The 11,673-nt window shown below is 31.8% G+C and overlaps 1 protein-coding gene across 1 annotated transcript in view; it reads left to right on the top strand.

Annotated features, from left to right (window-relative positions):
- The first annotated feature begins 5,347 nt into the window (after positions 1-5,347).
- Positions 5,348-11,673, top strand: part of LOC130358158 (oocyte zinc finger protein XlCOF8.4-like) — a 25,728-nt gene continuing 19,402 nt past the window's right edge. The window contains exon 1 of the mRNA XM_056561010.1: positions 5,348-5,369. The gene's annotated coding sequence lies outside the window, so the exon portion shown is untranslated. The remainder of the gene's footprint in view (positions 5,370-11,673) is intronic.

Here is an 11,673-nt window from a genome sequence, read left to right as displayed (position 1 = left end):
TGGAGGGGGCGGGTCTGAGATGGCGTCTGACGTCACCTCCGGCCCTTAGTGTTTTTTCCTATAATAAGGTTATTTCTTAGTATTTAAATTCTGTGATAGGGGGTTTTAACCCCTTCATATCTACTGAGGCTAGTAAGCCTCTATTATTATTATTATGATTATTTTATCTTGCTATATAGAAATTTATGTTGAATCCTCCCACATTGGGAGGGGCTTATGGCCCAATTAGTGCTTCTTAGAAGGTCCAGGCGGCCTCCTAGCGCGGTAGTGCTTGCTTGTTTCAACAGCCTACTTTATCCTGAGATTTGTTATCTAGCCTTGCGGCTTCTTAGCTTTCTACCTGCGATTTCTTTCACTGCTTTTCTTGCTTTCCTTCTGGTAAAGCTTTGATCTCTGGATTAGCGCTGTTTTCTCCTTTCTTTCCATTCCCATTTTTAACTGCTCTTATCTTACAGAGCATGTCGTCGGCTGACGGTTCCCGGGAGGTTTCTTCAAAGAAAACGTCCTTCAAGAGGAAGCATTTACAGTGCTACGACTGTCAGGCCTTGCTAGAGGACAACTATCAGTTTTCTCGCTGTCCCTCGTACCGTAACAGATACCAGACCCAGCAAGAACCCACTATCCAGGACATGGTGGTCTGGGTCAAAGATTTCGTGTCTTCTAACTTGAACACCATGGGAGCTTCCATCGACGAATTAAAACATATGATGTCCACGAAGCGTTCAAGACCATCTTCGCCTCCAAGATCGATGGAAGTGTCTGGGGAAGCAGCCCGTGATGACTCCCAGTCCTCTTCAGATGAGGAAGACAAGTTCCAGTACTTCTTCTTTCCGGAGAAAACACAGCGGCTGCTGAGGTCTATCAGGTCGGAGGACCGTGATGCCGAAGGGGGTAAAGCCTCTACTTCCCCCTCTAAGGGGCCTAGGGCCTTTAAAGCAGATGAGTCCCTGCTGTCTTTAATGAAGACAGAATGGAAAAAGCCGGAGAAGGGTCCCATGCTTACCAAGCGCTTTAAGAGCATGTTCCCTATGCAGGAAGACCAGGTATCCTCCTTGGGACCTGTGCCCAAGGTGGATTTGGCCATCTCCAAGCTATCCAAACGGACCTTGGTACCCTCTGACGATAGCTCCAGCCTCCAGGATGCCATGGACTGTAAGGCTGATTACGCTTTATGGTGCTCTTGCTCCTCCGCCTCGGCGGCGATAGCCTCTTCTGAGGTGGCTAAATTTCTGAGAAACAGGTTTTCTCAGATTCAGTCTGACCTAGACCAGGGGGTCTCTAGGGATGACATTTTGGCCTCTTTTTTAAGACGGCTAGTTTAGCCATCGATTTCCTCGCTGATGCCGCCCCTCAACAACTTAAGTTGGCCGCTAAAACCATGGCCCTTTCCTCTGCGGGGCATCGCCCTTTATGGTTGAAGCCATGGTTGAAGCCACCTTGTGTGCCATGACATACGAGCCTGGCATTCTTTTTGGGACTGAGCTCGACCGCATTATGGAGGGACTGTCTGATCGGAAGGGGAAATCCCTTTCTCAGCAGTCCTTTCATGGTCGAGGTAAAAGGTATGGAGCCAGATTTGGCTCCCAAGCCAAACCCCAAAAAGATTGTGGGTCCCAAAAGCCAAGGGGCGGTAGACGCCCCAGGGGTTCCAAGGGTGGAAATCCTCGCCGCCCTGACTACGGGCCTCCTCGAGGCTCTTGGATTCCAACCAGTGCTCCCATTCTATCCCCACTTCCCTTCTCTTCCTGTAGGTGGACATCTCCACCATTTCTTAGATGCTTGGAGGACACATATCCATGATCACTGGGTCCTCCGAATTATTTTGGAAGGGTACAAAGTGGATCTGGAGGATACTCCTCCAGACAAGTTTGTAAGAACCAGACTTCTTCCAGCAAACAAAAGATTTTGGAAGTCTATATTCTGGAATATCTCCAGAAGGGTGCCTTGGAGGAAGTTCCCTCTCAAGAGCAAGGGGCGGGCATCTATTCTCCAGTATTTCTGGTTCCCAAAGCCACAGGAGATTTGAGGATGATCATAGACTTAAGGTTCTTCAACCAGTCTATCAGATGGAAGCGTTTCCAAATGGAAACCAGTCAGTTATCAATCTTCTTATGCCAGGGGACTTCCCTGCAACCTTGGACCTCAAGGATGCTTATCTGCATATCCCCATCCATCCTGGGCCCAGAAGATTCTTAAGGATCGCTGTGAAAATTCAGGGAGTTCTAAGACACTATCAGTTTGTCGCCCTCCCATTTGGGATCTCTTCGGCACCTCATACCTTTACCAAGGTAGTAGTTTCTGTGGTAGCCGCTCTAAGACTCCAGGGACTGTGTATAGTCCCTTACCTAGACGACTGGCTTCTCAAAGCCTCCTCCCAAGCAATCCATCCCAACATATTCAGACCGCTGTGTACTTTCTCCATCAACTAGGTTGGATAATCAATTGGTACAAATCCAACCTCCAACCAGCCACATCTGTGAGATTCCTGCGTTTTGTAATAAATTCCGTAGCGATGACTATTCATCTAACTCCCGAAAGGAAGCTACAGGTACAGGACACAGCCCAATCTCTCTTAGTTCCCAGGCGAGTAACTCTCCGCTACCTAATGAAAATGTTGTGACTAATGTCTGCAACCGCAGAAGCGGTAGCCTGGGCTTTGTGGCACCTACGTCCGCTTCAGTCGGAAGTACTAGCCAAGTGGGATCACAGTCCAAGGGGACTAAATTCCGTGCACTCCCTGTCTCCTCAAGTTCGGTCCTCTCTATGTTGGTGGGCTCACCTCCAGGACGGAAAATCTCTGATCCAACCTGTTTGGATCATACTTACCACAGATGCGTCCCTTGTAGGTTGGGGAGCGCATGTTCTGGACATGACGGTCCAAGGGACTTGGTCTCCTCAGGAGAGGTTATTATCTTCGAATCTCCTAGAGATCTGGGCCATCAGACTAGCCCTCTTTCACTTTACTCCTCACATTCAGGGCAAGGCTGTGAGAGTCCAGTCAGATAGCATGACAGCTGTCCTTTATATCAACAAACAGGGAGGCACGAAGTCACAAAGTCTCCTGAGAGAGAGAGGTGTGATCCTGGATTGGGCAGAATTGAACCTCACCCACTTATCGGCCATTCATATCCGGGGTACTCACAATGTAATAGCAGATCGCCTGAGCAGAGGCCTTCCAACCGGAGAGTGGTCTCTCCATCCAGACATCTTTTATCAGATCCCGCTCAGGTGGGGCATGCCAGAGATCGATCTCATGGCAACGAGGTTCAACGCCAAGGTGGACAGATTCTGTTCCCTCTACAGAGAGGACAATCCCTTGGCGGTAGATGCTCTGTCAATCCCTTGGAGGTTCAGGCTGGCCTACATCTTCCCTCCTATTTCCTTGATTCCGAAGGTATTGATGAAAATCAGGCAGGACCAAGCCTCTGTGATAGCCATCATTCCATATTGGCCCAAAAGAGCTTGGTTCACCCAACTCATTCAGATGAGTCAGGGTCAATTTTGGAGGCTTCCCCCAGAGCAAGCAATAGTGTCAGGGGACACTCACAGCTGCTCCAACATACAGATGTTCAACCTGACAGCCTGGAGGTTGATCGGTCCCTTCCAAGAGTAGAAGGGCTCTCAGGGTCGGTCTTGAGAACATTGTCGCACTCCAGATCTGAGGCTACAAGTAGATCTTATGGAAGAATATGGAGCACATTCTCATCCTGGTGTCTGCTACGCCAACTGTCTCCAAAGGATCCTACCATTCCTGCTGTTCTGCAATTCCTGCAAGATGGATAAGACAAAGGTCTATCTTCTCCAACCCTACGAGTGCAAGTATCAGCTATCTCGGCTTTCCTCACGAAGTCTCTTTCTCAAGACCCCCTAATTGGAAGGTTCCTGAAAGGAGCCTCTAGAATTAAACCTACTATAATTCGACCCATCCCTGCTTGGGATTTATCGGTCGTGCTCAGGGGGTTATCGTCTCCTCCCTTTGATCCTTTAGAGGAGGTGGATTTAAGATTCCTTACACCCAAGGTTACATTTTTGTTGGCCATCACTTCTGCAAAACGAGTCGGTGAACTCCAGGCTTTTTCTGCCTTTGAGCCTTATATTCAGTTCCTCCCGGATAGGGTTCTTCTTAAGTTTTTGCCCACTTTTTATTCCCAAAGTGCCAACATTTACTAATATCAACCAGGTTATTTCTCTTCCTGTGTTAGCTCCGCTCCACTCCTCAGAAGATACGAGAGGCCTTCGCACCCTCGACCTGTCGAGATGTCTCAGGATCTACCTGGATCAATCCAAGGAATTCCGTAAGGATGAAAACCTTCTAATCCTTTTTTCTAGTGCCCGTAAGGGACACAGGGCTTCTAAACCAACTATTAGTCGCTGGATTAAGGAAGCCATTTGGGAGTCTCATGTTTCCGAGGGTCTGGAGCCCCCTGAATTTGTTAAAGCCCCCTCTACTAGAGCAGTAGCTACCTCTTTTGCAGAAAGAAGCTCGATTCCTTTGGAACTCATCTGTAAATCTGCTTCTTGGAGTTCTCTCTCCACTTTCATCTCTCACTATAGAGTTGATTCCAGAATAGCTATTCCTCATTTGGGCGGTCGGTATTATCCTCCGCCAGACATGAGAGCCCTCCCATGGGGGTATCTACTTGGTAAATCCCCATCTGTGCCACTGGTTAGGATGTAAGGGAATCGTTTAATTTCTAACAAAAATTTGTTTTCCCTTAGTCCTAACAGTGGCACAACAATCCCTCCCTTACTGACTATTCCTTCTTTCTTCTACTTGTAATCACACAAGGGGGTGGGGTTCCTTTCCCCTACTTATAGGGGGGGGGGGGGGGGTGGGAGGGTCTATTGCTTTAATTTATTAGGTTGTCAATAAATTTCCACCGTTCCTAACCAGTCCACGGGGGGCGGAATACCACATCTGTGCCACAGTTAGGACTAAGGGAAAACAAATTATCGTTAGAAATTAACAATTGAGGGTCATTCGTAGACATTTATCAAAACCTGTGTCAAGGAAGAGTGGTGCAGTTGCCCATAGCAACCAATCAGATTGCTTCTTTTATTTTTCCCAGGTCTCTTTAAAAATTAAAGAAGCAATCAGATTGGTTACTATGGGCAGCTGCATCGCTCTGCTTCTAGGCAGGTTTTGATGAATTTCCCCGTTTAAAGTGTCTTCTCTGGTAAGTTGTAACCTGACTCCTCCCACCCATGTGACTGATCACATGATCCTGACATCAACAAAGGTCCTTTAGTTCCTTCAACTGTACAGCCTGGAGCCTGACTCCTCCCACCCACGTGACTGATCACATGACTAAAACATCACCAAAGGTCCTTAAAACACCTGGAATCTTCTTTATCCAGAGAATATAGTGGTGAGAAAAGACTTCTATTATTATTATATTATATATAGTGTATAGATCTATAGTGTGTATTATATATATATATAGTGTATAGATCTATAGTGTGTAATATATATATATATATATATATATAGTGTATAGATCTATAGTGTGTATTATATATATATAGTGTATAGATCTATAGTGTGTATTATATATATATATAGTGTATAGATCTATAGTGTGTATTATATATATATATAGTGTATAGATCTATAGTGTGTATTATATATATATATATATAGTGTATAGATCTATAGTGTGTATTATATATATAGTGTATAGATCTATAGTGTGTATTACATATATATATATATAGTGTATAGATCTATAGTGCGTATTATATATATATAGTGTATTGATCTATAGTGTGTATTATATATATATAGTGTATAGATCTATAGTGTGTATTATATATATATAGTGTATAGATCTATAGTGTGTATTATATATATATAGTGTATAGATCTATAGTGTGTATTATATGTATATATATAGTGTATAGATCTATAGTGTGTATTATATATATATAGTGTATAGATCTATAGTGTGTATTATATATATATATATATAGTGTATAGATCTATAGTGTGTATTATATATATATATATATAGTGTATAGATCTATAGTGTGTATTATATATATATAGTGTATAGATCTATAGTGTGTATTATATATATATATAGTGTATAGATCTATAGTGTGTATTATATGTATATATATAGTGTATAGATGTATAGTGTGTATTATATATATATAGTGTATAGATCTATAGTGTGTATTATATATATATAGTGTATAGATCTATAGTGTGTATTATATATATATAGTGTATAGATCTATAGTGTGTATTATATATATAGTGTATAGATCTATAGTGTGTATTATATATATATATATATATATAGTGTATAGATCTATAGTGTGTATTATATATATATAGTGTATAGATCTATAGTGTGTATTATATATATATAGTGTATAGATCTATAGTGTGTATTATATATATATAGTGTATAGATCTATAGTGTGTATTATATATATATACATATATATAGTGTATAGATCTATAGTGTGTATTATATATATATATAGTGTATAGATCTATAGTGTGTATTATATATATATAGTGTATAGATCTATAGTGTGTATTATATATATATAGTGTATAGATCTATAGTGTGTATTATATATATATATATATATATATATATAGTGTATAGATCTATAGTGTGTATTATATATATATATATATATATATATATAGTGTATAGATCTATAGTGTGTATTATATATAGTGTATAGATCTATAGTGTGTATTTTATATATATATATATATATATATATATATATAGTGTATAGATCTATAGTGTGTATTATATATATATAGTGTATAGATCTATAGTGTGTATTATATATATATATATAGTGTATAGATCTATAGTGTGTATTATATATATATATATAGTGTATAGATCTATAGTGTGTATTATATATATAGTGTATAGATCTATAGTGTGTATTATATATATATATAGTGTATAGATCTATAGTGTGTATTATATATATAGTGTATAGATCTATAGTGTGTATTATATATATATATATAGTGTATAGATCTATAGTGTGTATTATATATATATATATATATATATATATATATAGTGTATAGATCTATAGTGTGTATTATATTATATATAGTGTATAGATCTATAGTGTGTATTATATATATATATAGTGTATAGATCTATAGTGTGTATTCATATATATATAGTGTATAGATCTATAGTGTGTATTATATATATATAGTGTATAGATCTATAGTGTGTATTATATTATATATAGTGTATAGATCTATAGTGTGTATTATATATATAGTGTATAGATCTATAGTGTGTATTATATATATATATAGTGTATAGATCTATAGTGTGTATTATATATATATAGTGTATAGATCTATAGTGTGTATTATATATATATAGTGTATAGATCTATAGTGTGTATATATATATATAGTGTATAGATCTATAGTGTGTATTATATATATATAGTGTATAGATCTATAGTGTGTATTATATATATATATATAGTGTATAGATCTATAGTGTGTATTATATATATATATAGTGTAGAGATCTATAGTGTGTATTATATATATATAGTGTATAGATCTATAGTGTGTATTATATATATAGTGTATAGATCTATAGTGTGTATTATATATATATATATATATATATATATATATATATCTATAGTCTATAGATCTATAGTGTGTATTCTATATATATATATATATATATATATATATATATAGTGTATAGATCTATAGTGTGTATTATATATATATATATATATATATATATATATATATAGTCCTATAGATCTATAGTGTGTATTCTATATATATATATATATATATATATATATATATAGTGTATAGATCTATAGTGTGTATTATATATATATATAGTGTAGAGATCTATAGTGTGTATTATATATATATAGTGTATAGATCTATAGTGTGTATTATATATATAGTGTATAGATCTATAGTGTGTATTATATATATATATATATATCTATATATCTATAGTCTATAGATCTATAGTGTGTATTCTATATATATATATATATATATATATATAGTGTATAGATCTATAGTGTGTATTATATATATATAGTGTATAGATCTATAGTGTGTATTATATATATAGTGTATAGATCTATAGTGTGTATTATATATATATATATATATATATATCTATAGTCTATAGATCTATAGTGTGTATTCTATATATATATATATATATATATATATAGTGTATAGATCTATAGTGTGTATTATATATATATATAGTGTATAGATCTATAGTGTGTATTATATATATATATATATATATATATATATATAGTGTAATAGATCTATAGTGTGTATTATATACTATATATATATATAGTGTATAGATCTATAGTGTGTATTATATATATATAGTGTATAGATCTATAGTGTGTATTATATATATAGTGTATAGATCTATAGTGTGTATTATATATATATATAGTGTATAGATCTATAGTGTGTATTATATATATATATAGTGTATAGATCTATAGTGTGTATTATATATATATAGTGTATAGATCTATAGTGTGTATTATATATATATATATAGTGTATAGATCTATAGTGTGTATTATATATATAGTGTATAGATCTATAGTGTGTATTATATATATATATAGTGTATAGATCTATAGTGTGTATTATATATATAGTGTATAGATCTATAGTGTGTATTATATATATATATATAGTGTATAGATATATAGTGTGTATTATAATAGTGTGTAATATATATATATATATATATATATAGTGTATAGATCTATAGTGTGTATTATATATATATAGTGTATAGATCTATAGTGTGTATTATATATATATATATATATATAGTGTATAGATCTATAGTGTGTATTATATATATATAGTGTATAGATCTATAGTGTGTATTATATATATATATAGTGTATAGATCTACGGTATATTGTGTATTATATATATATATATAGTGTATAGATCTATAGTGTGTATTATATATATATAGTGTATAGATCTATAGTGTGTATTATATATATAGTGTATAGATCTATAGTGTGTATTATATATATATATATATATATATATATATAGTGTATAGATCTATAGTGTGTATTATATTATATATATATATAGTGTATAGATCTATAGTATGTATTATATATATATAATATATATAGTGTATAGATCTATAGTGTGTATTATATATATATAGTGTATAGATCTATAGTGTGTATTATATATATATATAGTGTATAGATCTACGGTATATTGTGTATTATATATATATATATAGTGTATAGATCTATAGTGTGTATTATATATATATAGTGTATAGATCTATAGTGTGTATTATATATATATATAGTGTATAGATCTGTAGTGTGTATTATATATATATATATAGTGTATAGATCTATAGTGTGTATTATATATATAGTGTATTAGATCTATAGTGTGTATTATATATATAGTGTATAGATCTATAGTGTGTATTATATATATATATATATATATATATATAGTGTATAGATCTATAGTGTGTATTATATATATATATATATATAGTGTATAGATCTATAGTGTGTATTATATATATATATATATATATATAGTGTATAGATCTATATTGTATATATATTTTAGGTATAATGATAGTGTGTATTATATATATATATATATAGTGTATAGATCTATAGTGTGTATATATATATAGTGTATAGATCTATAGTGTGTATTATATATATATATATATATATATAGTGTATAGATCTATAGTGTGTATATATATATAGTGTATAGATCTATAGTTGTATTATATATATAATATAGTGTATAGATCTAAGTGTGTATTATATATATAGTGTATAGATCTATAGTGTGTAATATATAGTGTATTATAATATATATAGTGTATAGATCTATAGTGTGTATTATATATATATATATAGTGTATAGATCTATAGTGTATATTATATATATATAGTGTATAGATCTATAGTGTGTATTATTATATATAGTGTATAGATCTATAGTGTGTATATATATATATATATAGTGTATAGATCTATAGTGTGTATTATATATATATATATATAGTGTATAGATCTATAGTGTGTATTATATATATATATATATAGTGTATAGATCTATAGTGTGTATTATATATATATATATATAGTGTATAGATCTATAGTGTTAGTATTATATATATATATAGTGTATAGATCTATAGTGTGTATTATATATATATATATATATAGTGTATAGATCTATAGTGTGTGTTATTATATATATATATAGTGTATAGATCTATAGTGTGTATTATATATATATATATAGTGTATAGATCTATAGTGTGTATTATATATATTGTGTATTATATATATATATAGTGTATAGATCTATAGTGTGTATTATACATATATATAGTGTATAGATCTATAGTGTGTATATATATATATAGTGTATAGATCTATAGTGTGTATTATATATATATAGTGTATAGATCTATAGTGTGTATTATATATATATATATAGTGTATAGATCTATAGTGTGTATTATATATATATATAGTGTATAGATCTATAGTGTGTATTATATATATATATAGTGTATAGATCTATAGTGTGTATTATATATATATATATAGTGTATAGATCTATAGTGTGTATTATATATATATAGTGTATAGATCTATAGTGTGTATTATATATATATAGTGTATAGATCTATAGTGTGTATTATATATATATATATAGTGTATAGATCTATAGTGTGTATTATATATATATATAGTGTATAGATCTATAGTGTGTATTATATATATATATATATATAGTGTATAGATCTGTAGTGTGTATTATATATATATATAGTGTATAGATCTATAGTGTGTATTATATATATATATATAGTGTATAGATCTATAGTGTATTATATATATATAGTGTATAGATCTATAGTGTGTATTATATATATATATATATATAGTGTATAGATCTATAGTGTGTATTATATATATATAAGTGTATAGATCTATAGTGTGTATTATATATATATAGTGTATAGATCTATAGTGTGTATTATATATATATATATAGTGTATAGATCTATAGTGTGTATTATATATATTATAGTGTATAGATCTATAGTGTGTATTATTTTAATATTTATATATATAGTGTATAGATCTATAGTGTGTATATATATATATAGGTATATTATATATTATATATAGTGTATAGATCTATAGTGTGTATTATATATATATAGTGTATAGATCTATAGTGTGATATATATATAGTATATATAGTGTATAGATCTATAGTGTGTAATATATATATATATAGTGTATAGATCTATAGTGTGTATTATATATATATATATATATAGTGTAATAGATCTATAGTGTGTTTTATATATATATATATAGTGTATAGATCTATAGTGTGTATTATATATATATATATATATAGTGTATAGATCTATAGTGTGTATTATATATATATATATAGTGTATAGATCTATAGTGTGTATTACATATATATATATTATATATATAGTGTATAGATCTATAGATGTGTATTATATATTTATCATCTATATAGATCTAATACACTATAATATATATATAATACACACTATAGATACTATACACTATATATAT

The sequence above is a fragment of the Hyla sarda genome, chromosome 2 (genome assembly GCF_029499605.1).
Source record: "Hyla sarda isolate aHylSar1 chromosome 2, aHylSar1.hap1, whole genome shotgun sequence".
NCBI lineage: Eukaryota > Metazoa > Chordata > Amphibia > Anura > Hylidae > Hyla > Hyla sarda.
Note: the sequence above shows the minus strand (reverse complement) of the source record. Positions and strands in the feature narration are given on the sequence as shown.